Source organism: Peromyscus maniculatus, chromosome 9 (genome assembly GCF_049852395.1).
Source record: "Peromyscus maniculatus bairdii isolate BWxNUB_F1_BW_parent chromosome 9, HU_Pman_BW_mat_3.1, whole genome shotgun sequence".
NCBI lineage: Eukaryota > Metazoa > Chordata > Mammalia > Rodentia > Cricetidae > Peromyscus > Peromyscus maniculatus.
The window spans coordinates 17,144,866-17,160,982 of NC_134860.1; the positions used below are offsets into that span (position 1 = coordinate 17,144,866).

The 16,117-nt window shown below is 50.9% G+C and overlaps 1 protein-coding gene across 2 annotated transcripts in view; it reads right to left on the bottom strand.

Moving 5' to 3' along the window:
- Positions 1 to 12,175, bottom strand: part of Tspan14 (tetraspanin 14) — a 57,511-nt gene extending 45,336 nt beyond the window's left edge. The window contains exon 1 of one of the 2 annotated variants that reach the window (XM_015990402.3): positions 11,974 to 12,175. The gene's annotated coding sequence lies outside the window, so the exon portion shown is untranslated. Of the gene's footprint in view, positions 1 to 11,271; positions 11,498 to 11,973 lie in introns of those variants that run through there. The other variant, XM_042284342.2, reaches the window with a different exon arrangement.
- Between the last annotated feature and the right edge of the window lie 3,942 nt (positions 12,176 to 16,117).

Sequence of the window (16,117 nt, forward strand, 5' to 3'; positions counted from 1 at the left end):
ATATAAACACACACACACACACACACACACACACACACAGAGTAAGAAACTAAGAAGTGTAGGGGATGATATAGTAGGTATATCTCTACACTTTTGGATTTAACTTTACTGGTATGACCTCACTTTGGGGAGAAGTAAAACAAAAAAAGCTTTATTTTCTCCCCCCCCCCACCCCCAATCCAACTTCATAAGAGAAGGACTACACCAGTAAAGAGGAGTAATGTGGCATGACCAAGAAGAATCATGTCGATGTCCACCCAAGACTTCACTAGGGAGCCTGGCCCCTGTGTTCTGAAGAACACCTATGACCTGGCAGAGTGGCAGTGTGCACTGGGGCTCACTCAGGGCAGTGCAGCTCCAATGGGGAGCCACAGACACTCATTAGGGCCACCAGCCTGGAACAGTAGGGAAGGAATGCCTGGGAGAGGAAAACCCTTTGTTCAACCTACCTATCTGAAGATATTTTCTTCTACAAGATCCTAATAGGACATTCAAGACCCATCCTTTGGAAGTTAAGACTCACAAAACTAAAAAGATGACAGCCAGAACCTTACCCAGGCGTGTCTGAGCAACTGCCCCCTACCCCCATTATCCAGTCAAAGGCCTACACCCAAGGAAGTGAAAGGTCCGTGGCCAGCAACTGCACCTCCAGGACTCGGAGCCCCAGCCTCTAATCCCTGTGCGCCTGCCAGGCACCAGCATCATAGTTTGGTTTCTACCGTTGTGATAAAACACCGTGACAAAAGCAACTTGGGGAGAAAGGGTTTGTTTCGTCTTACACTTCCATGACACTGTCCACCACAGAGAAGAGTTGAGGTGGGAACTGAAGCAGAGGCTTACTCCTTCTTATAGGCATACCTTCATGGTTTGCTTAGGTTCCTTTCTTATACAACCTAGGCCCCCTAGTCCAGGGACAGTACCACCCACAAGGGGCTGGGCCCTTCCATGTCAATCACTAGACAATAAAATGCCCCACAGACTTGCCTGTGGACCAGCTTGATGGAGGCATTTTTCTCAACGATGGTTCCCTCTTCCCAGATGTCCCTGACTTGTGTTAAGTCGACAAAACCCTAGCCAGCACAACCGAGCAGCCTGCGACCCTTCCTTCCGGAGTTCATTTGGATGCATCTACCCCCAAAATGGGATTCATATTTCACATGCGTAACAATGAACTCCAGCTCTTTCTGACCTGAGTATCATGGATGCTACATTTGCTGACATGAAGACAGTCTAACATGCAAGCTTCTGTGGGAGAGACTGGCCCCCTAATTTGAATGACAGCTGACAATAGTCAAGTCAGACAGCCAATCAGGCTATATCTGAAGATAGTGACTTCTAAGAGTCAAAGAAAATGTTCTGGACAAAAAAACAACTCTCCATTTCAAAAGGTAATGGCTCTGACAGATCCTGGTGTGGTTTAGACAGGAGACAGAAATGGCTGGGGCAGATACACCCCCAGGGAGAAATTCCTGACCCTGCAGTGAGATCGGTCCTCCAAAAAGAATGCTCCATTTGGCCACCAAAACTGGGAAAGGGTTAAAAGAGAGACATTGAGAGGTGCAGGGGCAGGGACTGCTTCCCTTCAGTTGGAGAAAAATCATCACAACAATAAAACCAAAATAAACTATTCCTCCATTTCTCTAGCACCCAGTCACTGATGGCTAAGAGCTGTTCTGACAGGACTTCAAAGGCAATCTTACGACACTGTCAGAAGGTGCTTTTTCTTAGGACCGGGTGATCAGTTCTCACCCTCTCTCATCACACACACACACACACACACACACACACACACACACACACACACACACGAGCAATGGCTGAAACCTAATGAGCACTCTTGTCTTCGCTCAAGAATCACTATATGATCTGGCAGGAGGGACTACAGAACAAAGGGAGTGCTTTGACTTTGCTGGGAGATGGAGGTACATCTAGAGGGCTGCCAAGCCTTGGGCCCAGGAGGTGGACTTGCACCATGAAGGCTTCTGCTGGTTCTGTGCAGCCTTCAAGAGCTCAGAGATGGCTAAACAAAGGAGAAAAACTGCAGCTCAGCAGCAGGGTGGCTGCTGGCTGGGCTGCCGGAAAGCAGGCTTTTCTGCAGCTGAGAGCTCAAGGAGGGATGAGGGACAGGAAACAGGGTGAGCACAAAGGAAGACGGGGTGCCTACAAGACTGACAGCAGCTGAGGCACGTGCCTGGCCCCCACCCAAGGGTGCAGCTGGGCATCGAGAGCTCTGTGGACATGTTTCCCAAGGTGGTGGGCAGGCAGCTGACAAGCCAGCCTGGGCATCTTGCTCCTTCCCAGCTGTTTTGATGACAACCAAGGAGCTCCAAGCAGATCACATGACATGAAAGCAGAAAGGGATCTTAACACCGGTGCCCACAAAAGGCACAGGGAGAAAGAAGGCAGGGCTGGAATCTGAGAACTGTAGGCCCAGTGACTCAGGGCTGACAGCAAAAGACCTCCACTAAGCACAATGGGCTCCAGCAGCCATTAACAATAACCCTGGCCCTGGCTCTCCACCTCCTCCCATCTCGCCCTCCCTCCCAAATCTATGACGAGAGGCATCAGGAAACCAGGGCAGAGACCATGAATAGGGCCACTGTCGTCCCTAGGCCCCGCCTCCTCAGCCTCACAGGTCAGGCCTAGCTGTCACCAGGCCACAATAGAAACCTCTGTGCTACAGAGGCTCCCAACAACAGAGCCTCCAGCACTGACAGCTCTGGGCTACTCATGGGGACTGCATGTGACTATAGTGGTTAGGAGTCCTCTGCACGGGAGGTTGGTAGGGACGGGGCAGGGGCACTGACCACAAAACCACCAGGCCGGGGCACAGAAAGGAGTGCCCCTAAAATCTCCCTGCTTCTTGTCTTGTACTGACCTTGTATGGGGTGGCTACAGCCACAGGGGACAACTATGGTTGGCTACTTCAGAGGGACACGGTCACTACAGTGACAAGGAAATTGTCAGAAAACTCTAGACAGCATGTGCCCTCTCCCCCAGCCCCTCCTGTCTACTCAGGAAGGACCTGATCAAAACAGAAAAACCATCTACCACTTCCCTGGGGGTCTTTTATACAGATGTTTACAACAATCACAGCTTGCCAGGCGGGATACCAGGACTCCCACAGCAGCAGAGGGAGGCCTGGTCCTTGTATCAGCCCCTGGACCTTGTCTAAGATAGACCAGTTCCAGCTTGTTTTCACACTACCCAGAACCTCCAGCTCAAACCAAACCCACACTGTGAGAAGCGACCTCTCTGCACACCTCACCTCACCCAGCCTCCTCCTCAGACTCCAAGGCACACTTGTGGGTGGGTGCACAGGCCTCGTGGTCACAACACAGGCAAGAGCTCTAAACGTACTCATGGAAAGAGCACGGTCTGAGCTGAGCCACAAGAAGGAAGGAAAGCAGCACACAGCCTCCTGCCAACTCAGCCCCCAGCTGCAAAAATAGAAGACTCCCCCCCACCCCCAGCATCAAGCCTCAGAAACTTCTCTTCCTCTTGGAATCAAAGCACATGTTTCTTTCCTGATGATCCCCTCAATGCTTCAACTCCACACCAGGCACCTCAGACCCACCTGTGTGTTCAAGGCACCAGGCAACCGGGCTTGTGAAAGCACACACTGAAAGCAACCTCAATGTCCATCAAGAGGGGGCTGCAAGAGTGAGTCAAGGTTCACTCTGCAGCAAGATGACCTGCTGCTGTTAAAGAGAATGGACCAAAGTATGTGTGCTAAAAATGGAACAATCCCAGGATAAATCTTAGTGAGCCTCAGTAAGTACAGAGCAATGGAAATTGCATGCAACTGTGGGAAGAAGCAAGAGAGAAAGAGGTGTGCATGGGGGTTCTGCCACACTTGACTAGGCTCTGAATATTTAATTGGTATAGGCTCTGGGCTTTGGAGGAGTTCGGCTGAGGAAGTCAGAAGTATGAATTTCCTTTATTCTGTGTTTTTTTAATGATAAAAAAAAGTTAAACTTAATTCAATGTATTTGCCTAAGGTTTGTAGCTAGAGGTACCAAAAATATGTTACCATAGCCAGGTGTAGTTACATATACCTATAATCCCAATACTCAGAAGACTAAGGCAGGAAAACAAATTCAGAGTCAGCCCAGGCTATGTAGGAAGATCTTGTCTAAGAAACAAAGAAAGAGGAGAGCGAGGGAGGGGAAAATATTTCATGAATAGCTCTCTCTAGGCAGCATCTGGCATCTCCCTAGGACAAGATGCTGTGGGGGAGGGGAGGAGGAAGACACTGAGGCGGTCAAGGGAAGGAGTACAGGCCTCTGAGCCCAGTCCACGCCCTGTTCACTTCACCCTAAACCCCCAAATACCAAGTTTTCCTATCAAAGAAAAGCAAACAGATTTTGACAGTGACAGAAAGGAAACGAAGCTATTCCATACCAAGGGCCACCTGTAGGACTCCAAGGTCCAAGGTCTGCTGTGCAAGTGTTTGTCTGTCTGTCCCAGGGAGGCTGAAAACCAGGAATCCAGCAGACACTTCTCCAGGGGCCTCCCCAGCCGCCAGCAAGGCTCCAAGTCTTAGCGTTATGAGCCCACCCCCATTTTAGCAGCTAAAGAAAGCTATTTCAACAGATTTCTAGGCCTGGCCCCACTCCAAGGACAAGCTAAAAACAGTTTCTCCAAAATCTCAGCTTAAAACCCCAACCCCTTAGCCACTAAACTGCATGTACCTTTCAAGAAAGGGAAGCTGTAGCATAGGGCTGAGAGATGCATTCCTCTGTCTATTCTTACTAACGGGTTACATATATTGTCTAAAAGCCCCCCTTTAATGGGTGTGTCAATAAATACTCTGCACTCAAAAGCACTGATGTATTTCCTTCACGTGATTTTGCCCCCAAGGAACAATACAAAAACCATCCCAGTCTCTCTTGCTGCCGAAGGGATGACACAATGGCCATTAGGGCAAGTGGGGGCCAAGGTATAGGGGGGAGATCTGAACAACAGGGAGTGGTCCACGAGCACAACCCTTCCTGCAGACAACTTCAACCCCAGGGACAATACAGCTGGCAGCTTCGTAATGGCTGCAAGCTCACAACTGCCCAGGGCTCTGAGAATGGAGGCCAGGGAGGGTCGAGTATGCTTGGTTCCCCGTCCTCTCCTGACTGTAAAGTGTTCAACAAATGACTCCCAAGAAAACAGGCACAAATGGGATCTCAAAGCCACGAGGACCACACTAGCAACATACCGAAGAACTACAAACAGCCCTGCTCCCTTGACAAGACCCAGGCAAGGTTAAGGTAGGTCCTACCAGGAACCCCACAACCTTTTATTACATGTAGACCAGCACTTCTCCAAGGTCCTCCACCCCAGGGAGGCTCTGAGTCTCTAGGGCATATCCTGTTTCACCATACTGAAGGGGAAAACTTCAGAACCCAGAGGGAGGTCTGTGTAGAACCTGCCATCACCACAGTACATAAGCCCATTCCTTTCCTATTCTTGTGTCCATCCAGAGCCCTGGGGCATGAACACCCTCCTCTACCAGACTCTTTTCTTGGCAACACCCCCCCACACACACACACACCCCAACTTATCCTGTTTACACCATTGTTTGTATTTCACAGGAAACAACTAGGACAGCAAGAGACAATGACTGTGGGGAGGCAGGATGGCTGCAAAGAATAGACACGATCTCTACTCTTCCTCTGCAGGACAGCTACGGGCTACGAGGCCTTCCCTTTGCGGAAGTGAGTAAGCCCCTACCTGCAGCCAACAGGCTTTCCTTACAACAGAAGGGAGCCTTGCTCCTATAAAGCTGAGACAGCTGCAGGCGGAGACAGGCCAGTAGGTCACCTGCACCAGGGGTAGGGGGATGACCAATGAAAAAGGTGGAGACAGACAGAAAACCAGAGAAGCCTCCCTCTTGGAGAAGGAAAGAACATGCAGATCAGGAAAAAAAAAAAAAAAAAAAAACTGTTCAGACCCAGGGAACAGAAGGGACCACCTATGGCCCCTCCCCAGGACCCAGAGTAGAGGGAAGAAGGAAGTCCTAGGCTGGTAGGGAGCTGCAGAGATGTCACACTGGTTTGTGTAGGACTGGGAAAGCACAAGACCGGAGGTCCACTGCAGCTCTAGAGGATTTCAGAAAAGAGAATGGCTGTGGTCTGAGAGCCAAGAGGCCCAGTAGCCCAAAGTTTAGAAATGGGGGCTGCAAGACACAGGAGGTCCTATGTGCAGAGGGCAAGGAGATTTTCTTTCTTTTTTTTTTTAATTAAGAATTTTTTTCATTCATTTTACACACCAATCAAAGATTCCCTCTTCCCTCCTCCTGCCTCCTCCAGCCTCCCCCTCCCAACCCACTCCCCCCTCCCACCCACAAGAAGGCAAGGCCTCCCATGGGGAGGCACATTCAGTAGAGGCTAGTCCAAGCCCCTTCCCCCTGCCTCAAAAGGGCAAGGAGATTAAGACACCAGGAACCACCAGTCCACTCTGAAACAAAAAGACCAAGTTTTCTTAAAATAGTAGCCAACTTTAGTTCTGAAGCCTTGCTGACACTGTCAAAGAGAATGGTACTGGTCAGGAGGAACACCCACAGGAGAAAATGCCCCTCCTGAGAAACAAATGTGGGTGGCCATGAGCCTGGGTCGAAAAGCTCACGAAACCGAACACAGGGTACTGAAAGGACTCAGTCCTTCACCAAACGTTAGCCAAGTCGTCGGAGCCTTCTTTCTGTTCAACCAGCTCTGTCCGACCCTGGATTTGGAGAGGCCCATTCAAATCTGCTAAGAATCCTGCTAAGTCAATTTACCCCCAATTTATTATCAAATTCCTCATCCTTCTTTATCCGTCACATAGTATCTGGTCACTTGGCTTGCCTTCAGAAAGAATCCTGTCAGGTCCATTCAGCTAAAAATGTCTCCTAGCCTCAAAAATTCTCTAGGATCCTGGCATAGTGCTCCCTGGCTGTAAGTTCCCACTTTCCTGGGGTTTTGGAATTGAGCCCAGTCTCTCTCCCCTACTTAAAAAACCTGCTGCAGCAGTCTTGAATAGTTCACCTTAACACTTCAACAGGTGCCAGAATAATTTTCTTCTTTAAGCACAGAATTCCCCAGTCTTTCAAGACTCATGGCTCCTTACCCTCACCCAGACCAGAGTATCACCCACGCTTTGGTCTAGAGTTGCCACCTCCTACAAGCCTCAGAAGACAGGGTCCACGTGGCCCAGGAGTACAGGCTGGTCCAGAAATAGAGAAGCCAGGGAGAGGGGCATTTATTGCCAGTCTGGGAAGCGAGGAAGCACCCTGGAGCACAGCTGGACATCACCAGTATCAGGACTGTACGGTTCTGATGCTGAGAGTCCCACCACAGCCTGAACAGTACAGTAGGTTTGGGGTGTGAAAGCTGAGGTAGCTGTTTTCCTTATCCTCTGATACTTTAAAAGAGACCCTGCTGGGGACCCCTCCCACACCAACCTCAGAAAGAGACAAAAGAGGTTTATTTCAGGGGACACTCATTCCCTTTCAGCTGCTATGAGGACCCTGCCTTGGATGTCAAAGCTATGACATCCTCAAAGCCTCCGTTTCTGAATGCTTTTTGGACTCTATGGCATACAAGATCAGAGACCCAATAACAGGGGCACACAGTCAGAGAAAACCGAGAGAAGGTTTACCAGCCTGTGACCAGACTCTGCCCCAAATCTTCCCCACCACTTCAGCTCTGCAAGATGACTGAGGACTCAAGAGTGTTGAGGACACCATGAGTTTATCTCCTACTAGGATGCCAGCAGCCACTTCAGACATCTGTTCTGGTCCTTAGCCACATAGTATACAGACCAGAGAGCCTAAGGAGGGGCAGCTATCTAGTTGATAGATGTGGGTTCTGGCTGCTTATAAAGGCAGAATAGATCCTTAGAGGTGGGGATGCCAACTCCAGCCTGCCCAAGCCCACTTACACTCTGATTACCAGGCCTACTACTTCCAAAGAGAAAACCCACAGCCCTGCCCAGCCCCACCCAACCCTCAAGGGTGGAGGAAGCAGAGTTCCCAGAATCAGCTGTTGGTAAGCACTTACTGGGAACTGCCAGAAAGATAGTAGCTATCCCTAAACAGTGTCAGGCCCAACCCAGGGGCTTGAGACCACATTCCTCAAACCTGAGGTGTGTACTGGATTCCTCAGCAACCAAGACAGACAGGGCACATCTGATTCTGCTCCCTTCACGGATGAGAAAATACCCAACTTCAGTCTAGGTTCCACAGCTAGCAATTAGACATCAGTCAAAAGCTGGACTGTGCTAGGCATCTTCATGCTGAGTGGGCAGATGCATCAACAGTTGCCCACAGGCCAGGTCCGGTTCTGAACCCAATGCAAGTACTTGCTCTGTCTGAATCAAAACACACAGGGATGGAAGAAAAGGGCCAGGAGACCGTGAAACCCGAGGTGGCTCACAGTCGGAGGCAGCCCTGCTACACTGCAGGAGAAGTCACATCAGAGTGCTGCCCACTCACCAGGCCGAAGACTGCAAACAGCCACGCACGGCCTATCCTGGGTACTGGTAAGCAGCCAAAAGGAAGAGCTGCCACAGGCCTTTCGGCCTCCTGCCACTCCACAGGTGGGAAAACAGAGGCCCTGAAAAAGCAGTACCGGTGCCTAAGAACGAACGGTGAACTAACCTCCACAAAGAACACCTAAGGTCTCCTCATGTCCACCGGCAGGATGTGCAGACAGGTGACAGAACACAAAGGGAAAACTCAGTGTGGCTGGAGAAATGCATCCAAGGGGTTTCTACCCTGTTCTTCTGTGGACGCTTCCCCCCAGTCACCCCACCAAACTGCCGCTCTGTTCCACACTCGCTGTCCTGAAAGCCTGGCCTCAGTCATGCATGGCAACGAAGGGCACCTCTGCCTGCTCTGCTTCTAGGAAAAGTTACTTTACATCCAGGCAAGGATGGGGAGTACAACATGACCAGCTGCCCACTGGCTGCAAGAGAAGGGCGGCCAGGCCTGCTTCCCTGCCCACAGGCAGGGTTCTCTCTAAAGGCACTAACACCCAGCAGCAGGAAACAGGGATTGTCACCTCCATCCCGTCTCTAGGCTGGGACTTCCTGCTTTGGAATAAATGAATTAGCCAATGAGCAAAAGGACTCAGGAAGAGTTCAAGTAACTTGCCCAAGGGTCAGAGGAAAGAGGAGTGCTCTGTCATTAAAGACCACCCCTCCATCCCTAAGGGTCATTCTTGTTTATCAAGCTTCTACCTTTCACTTGGGGCAACTCCATCTTTAAAAAGCACTTCTTTGGCTAATTCACAACAGTGTTCTTGGTGGCACAGAGACAAAGAATGAAACTAGGACCCAGAGCTAGAGAAGAAACAAGTGACAGGCAAGTGATAGGCTTCATGCTATTCATTAACTGTTTTTGATTCCCACCCTCACCCTGAGGGTGACTCTGGTCATGTTACTTGGTGCAGCCAATGAAATGCCACTTCATTATGCCACATCTGCCAGAAATGGGCAGAAGCTATAAGAGCCAAGACTCATCAGGCTATGTCTAAGTGGCTAGGGACATGAATTGGCCTATAATAATGGCAATATAAAGCAGATATGTGATATAAATGTGGAGTTACAAAAAAAAAAAAAAAAAAAAAAAGGCCTGTTGCTTTAAGCCACTGAAGTTTGAAGTTTGGCATTAACCACATCAAACCCTGATCTCTACAGAAGGCACTGACTCTCCAGCCACGCTTGTAATCCTCTGGCGTCGTAGAGCGGAGACTGCAATCAAGCCAGCAGGGATTCAGGGGTGGCATGTGCTGAGGTCATGGTAGATAGGTGAGCTACTTGAAGCTGGGCCTGGAGGGAGCCTGTACTGCAGGACTCAGTTCTGCCTTGGGCCAGGCTTTCTCACTATGTTTAAGCACCTCCAGGAGGAAGGCATCCTCTAAATGAGAGGCTCCAACTCTCAGAGACCTCAAGGAAATCACTCCGACCTTTCTGGGCCATAGTTTTCTCATTTGTAAAATCCAGTAGTTAATGTCTACCACATTGGGTTGTTTCAGGGATTAAACAATTAAAGTAAAGGTGGGATCACGGCCTGATAAAAGTCTCCGTAAATACTAAGCCTTGACAAAGTCTTCAGATCGTAAGTTCACTAGGTTTTAAACAAGCAAGGGGCTCTCAGGACTGGCATACTGGCAATTTTTAGGTGTTGTTAAAAATTAATTCTGTTTAACTTCTCTGATAAAGTTGAACAAGGTCAAATCCCTAGGCACATGGTGGCCCAGGGTAAGGCCCCGGAAGTGGTAAAAGAACCCAGGGCTTCCCTGTACCCTGGCCTCTTTGTAATTTCGCCTCATTTCTATAACCTGCAGGGCAGGCTCCTCCCCACCCACACAAAGCATGAGTCTCGTCCTCCATCACAAACATGGCAAGGGAGAAGAAGCCCTCACCTATGCTGAGACCAGCGAGCACAGCTGCCCTAATAAGAAGAGGGGCGAGGGGGAGGGTCTTCCCAGGCAGCCAGCCCTTCCCCTCCATGCCATTTCTTCTTGGAAACAGCCACAAACCTTTGGAGGATCAGTGGCTCAGACTGTTTGAAAGAGCAACTAAGCCAATCAACACCATTGAGCACCACCTACTGCAGGCCCACCACTAAAGGCTTACAGCTGGTCAGGAGGTGTGAGCCCAGAGTGTCCGCTGTAACACAGAGCACTTCAGTCTCTGAAACACATTAGGTGGACCAAAGAGAGTCCAAAAACGTAGAAAGGAGGCAGAATATAGAAGGGTAGAAAACGGGGCAGAAGGGTCATGAATTCAAGGCAACCCTGGGTTACACAAAACCTTTACTCCAAAAAGAAAAAAAAAAATCTCAAAATAGGGAACAAGGCTAGGGGGCAGCTGCGGGAGGGGCCGGAGAGCAGAAGTCTGAGCTTCATTCTAAGGGTTCCAGGGCCCAGGAGTTTTGAAAGGAAGGGTGTCTCCAGCAACCTCTGAGCTGTTAGACTGTGGGGCCCCTGATTTCCTTTCGTAAATAAGGAAGCACTCAGCAGGCACCAACTTCTACTCAGAAGTCAAGGGGCTGTGTGGAAACTGCCCAGTATTTGGTAAAAACTGACCCACAACCACCAGTCCTACGGGTAACCTCCTAGCGAGCTGGGAACACACCTGCTACAGGCCCCAACCAGCGTCCTGTACACGCTGCCTAACACATCTCCATGTCCCCAAACACCAGCGTCCTGATACAGCCATTAAGTGTTCACCATGGCTCTGCAACCAGCTCCAGGCAAGCACTGGGTGACGACACTGAGTTTTGAGAATACTGACCGCCTCTCACCGGAGAACGAGTTTCAGTCCTCCAGACAGCAGTTTCTGTGGTTCAGGGGCCGCCGAAGTCCCAGTTCGCACACTCTCCCCACCCTCTGCACTGCAAGCCTAACAGGGAAGGGAACGGGGGGCTGCAACCTGGGCCGAGCCAAGGTACAGCCAGAACCAAAACTTGGCCAAAGCTCGGGCTAGGTCAGGGGTCGGGCTCTGCGTCCAAGCACAGCCCCTAGCGACCAGCACCGAGACGCCGGGGTGGCCACCTCCTCAAACTCCGGCAGGACAGCACGGGACCCGGCGGCTGGGAGCACACTCAGGGTGGGTGGGGGCTGGGCGACCGTCCCCTCACCGGGGACCGGAGCTGAAGAAGGCGCCCTCCACTGGGCTCCCAGGTGAGGACCGGCGGAGCCCAGGCGGCAGCAGGGTGCAGCCACACCTTCCGGGGCGCCCGCCGTGCCTCCCACTCCACGCAGCGCCCGAGTTCGGCTCAGCGGGGTCCCGGCCCGCGGCCTCCAGAGCTCGCGGGCGGTCTCAGCAAGACAAAGCCCGCGCCGCCCGCGGGGCCGCCCCCCGCCGGGCAAGGGAGTCCCGGGGCCGAGGGGGAACGCGGGGAGCAGCCGCCGTCCCGAGAGGACGCTCACGAGGGCCGGCCCGAGACAATGAGGACAGGCCCGACGCTGCAGCGGGGCCGAGCGTCCTACTTACCCGGGCGCGGCAGCGGCGGCGGTGGCGGCGGCACGGCCCGGTCGGCCGAGGAAGTTAGACCAAGTTCGGCAGCGCGGAGCGGGAGGGCGCGACTCGGGCCGTCCGAGCGGCGGGGGCGGGGCGCGGAGGGGCGGGGCCGCGGCGGAGAAAGAGGCGCAGCTTCCCTGCGCCGCTCTGCCGCCCCGCGCCTCGGGCCCACCCAGGCCCCGCCCCGGGGGCTGGCTCCACCCCCACGCAGGCACCGCCCCATCACTCGCTCCTCCCCCCGCCCCGGCCGGGCTCCCGCCGCTCGCCCCGCCCCCTCTGCCATCAATCCACACCCCACCGCCCGCTACCCCTCCCACATTGGCCTCCTCGCCCCCTCTAGGCCCCGCCTGTGCCCCGCCCCTCGGGTCGCCGAGCCCCGCCCCCACGGCTCGCCCCGCCCCCACGGCTCGCCCCGCCCTGAAAGCTGCCTGCCTTGGGGTAGTGAAGCGGATCGCTGGCCCGCCCCTTTGTCCGGCTCTGGGCGGTGCCCCAAGCGGGATTTACCCGGGTCTGCCTTCTCTGTGGCTCCGCGATGCTGGCGGAGCCTGGACTTCGGCCAGTCACTTGTGGCGGCCAGTTGAGATCTTGCCCGAGTTACGCTGTGCAAATGCCCCTCCGGCCTTAGCATCTGACCGGGCGGGGAGCTGAGCCGGGGAGAAATGCGAGTTGCAAGATGCCTTGTCTTAAGGGATGCCCCGGGTGACTGGGAGGTAGAAGAAGATTGGGAAAATGGCTGGTTTTAAGATGGAAGGCGTTCCTGCCCAGCCTTGGTGGGGTAGTCCTCTAGAAAGAGGTGGAAGTGATTTCTTTACAGCCGAGCCCTAAACACTCTCCCCTTCCAGTCTCGGTGCTAAAAATACCAAGCTTCTTTTGGATAGCCTGCTGTGATTTGTTCATCTCCTTTATGCTGAGGAGATGACTGGGCTAATTCTTGGAAGTGGAAGGCCACAAAAGGACAGGCAGGTAGATGTATAATGGTATCCACACCGCTGAGATGAAAAGGGCGACCTCGTCCCAGCCTCTGCCTGCTTGTCTATAGAGCAAAGCACAGCCTTGTTCCTTCTTAGTAAACTCAAGTGGGTTTGGGAGAGCTGAGGGACACGTCTGCTCCTCCTGGGCAACACAAAAGTGGCATGAGACTGGAACCATGTTTTTACACATGCAGCCAGCAGGTTAAGTTCATTATAAAGAGAAAACTCTAGAGGCGGAGAGTGTTCCTTTCCCACTGCTTGTGGTTATTAGCAAGGTGGATTTAGCCTGTCTCTAAAATACCCCAGACAGCTCAAGGACCTCCCTGGCGAGGAAACTTGTCCACACTGTCAACTCTCGCTGACCCAAATGTGTGTTTGGGGTGTCTGATGTGTGAGCACCAGGCCTTGTGTTTGGGCTGGGGTGCTGCAGCTGAAACCACTCCCTCATACAGTCACTTTTAGATAAGACCAGTCATTTGAAGTTGAAATCAATGCTGAGACAAAGACAAGGGCCTGGGATAGAGAATGAGGGAATGGACAGGGAAAGGTGAGAAGGTGATATTGAAATTGAAAGCAAAAGAATGAAGTTAGCCTTGGGGAAAGTGGCAGGTAGCCCAGAAAGTTCAAGTTGAGAGCAGTGGGTGCCGAGGCCTTGAAAAGGGCACACTCTGGAGGTGTCAAGGAGCTGAAAGAAAATTGGATAGCTATCATTTGAAGCCTGGGTATAAAGTCTGAGGATGAAATGGAGACCAGGACAAAGCGGCCCTATGGACTGTGTCAAAGGATGGAGCCTTTGTGAGAGGCCCATTGAAGGGTGTATGGAAGAGACTGACATTCTGGTTTGCTGCTTTGCGAAGAGTAAATGTAGTAGTTGCCAGGCAAAAATTAACAGCAGGGACCCAATGAAACTTTTGTCCTAATCTGAGCCAAGTGTGAGGACAGTTTGAACTAAAGTGGTGGATGTGTTAAGATGAATAGTTGAGAGATTTACTGTTTAGGATTTAAGACCAATACGATGGATGCAGGAAGACATGTAGAAACAAAAGGGGTAGTTTTCAAGTTTCTCCCAGTGAGTGGGAAACAGTGCCTCATTTATTGGGTGGGGTGGCCTGGAGGAAAGCGACCGCTCTCAGGAAGACCATCAACAATCCTGTTTTAGCCATACTGACTAAAGATGCCTGTTAGACTCATGGTCACTGTCTACTCACTATGAGCACAGAAGGGTCTGGGGTAAAGGTGCATTTTGGGGAATCATCAGGTGGTAAAAACCATAGGAGCTGAGAAGAGCATCTAAAGGGAGGGAAGGTAGACACAGGAGATGATGGGAACCGAGAGAGTGAGAGGGGATACAAGGCCAAAAAGAACACTGAAAGACAGACGGGGAGGCCAGGGGAGAACCAATGGGCTATATGCCTATGCCCAAGACTGAGAAACCTGTTTCCAGAAAGGAGTTAGCTGTGTTAGATGCTGCTTCAGGCTCGGGTAAGAGAAGGTCAGAGAAGTGTCCATTGCATTTAGCAGCATGACGCCATTGATAAACATGCTAAGGGCAATGTTCCTGGTATAGTGGGATGGCAACCAGATGGTCATAGACCTATTGAACAAAAATAACCCAATAGGGAACAGAGAACCATGAGTGATCTAACTCAGGATGGGACACACCGGAGACTTTGGTGGAGATGGCTAGGCATCTCTCCCTTCGCCTTCCATTGCATAATTTCTGATCCTATCTGGCCATCGACGTGGCTTCTCAGAATAAAGACAAATGTTTCTACTATATATGATCATGTGACTCAGTTCCAGCCAATAAGAAGTGAAAGGATTCTTGCGCAAATTCTAAACGGCTTTAAAGGGAAGCAATGTGATTTCCTCGGCCAGCATTCTTCCCAGGAATGTGCTGGTGAAATCCATGGCTCCAGTAGCCATGTGTGTCTGTAATGGAAGTCATGTATTGAGAATGTTAATGAAACAAATTAGAATAAATGGATCCCAAGGTCTATAGAGTCACCTATTCTGAACTACCTACTTATTTACTATGTAGATGAAAGGAAGAAAATTATATTGTTCACATTTACTTACTACTTTCTACTGCTTGTAACTATATCCATTTATATGTATTTATTTATCTGTTTTGAGGAAAGGTCTCTGTAGTCCATGCTGACCTCAAACTTGATATGTAGATCAGCAGGCCTCACACTCAACAGAGATCTTCCTGTCTCTGCCCTCCTAGTGCTAGGGTTAAAAAGATACACGCGGCCTACTATTTCTGACTTTAATTTGTGTTAGCCTATTGGGGTGGTGGATTTAGACTATGGGGAAAACTACAGGTTTGTACAGTCATGAGAACGATCTGGAGGAGGAGGGAGGAGTGATGGTTCGGACCAGCAGATGGACAGAGATGGGATATAGGCACCTCTGCTACAAGTATGAAGTTATCTCCGCCACTGTGAAGGAGGGTGGAGGCGACAAAGATATTTCCAGTGAGGGGAGATGTTTATTCTCACCCGATGATTTCCTGGTTGGGAAGAAGGTTGTGAATGTAGGACAAGATAGGAAGAAAGTAAAACCAACACTGTGAACCATAGACTGGGTAATGTTAGGTCCTGCAGACTGAGCAGCCTCTAGGGACATCTCTCTCTGGGCCAGTTGGCCACAGTGCTGCAAGATGTAAAGAGGGTGGGATGTCCACAAAGTCAGCATGACATACCCCACCCTCAGTAGGCCTCAATGGACAGCTAGATCTAACAATTACCTGCTAACCTCAGGTACCTTATGAGATTCTTATAGCAAGATGGTGTAGCTTTCTCAGAACCCTAGAGTATTTATCTATTTTATTTTTCACTTATTAAAAAATAAAAGGAATTAGAATGAAGGCAGCCCTGTGTGATAACAGGGTTGTATAGTAATCAGTGATTGACTTTGCATCTGGTAAAAGAGTTATATAGTAATTTACTTTGCAAGCTAGCCCTTCAATCTATAATTGCCTAGAATATGGCTAAATTATAGTGTAGACTACAAGCTTGACATGGATTACAGGAACAAGAAACAGGACTGGAAAGAAGAAAGCAAAGAAGCCTCGAGTTTTCTCCTCTTGTTCTTGCTATAAATAGAACTTTGGATAGAACTCGCCCTTTGTTTTCCTGTCT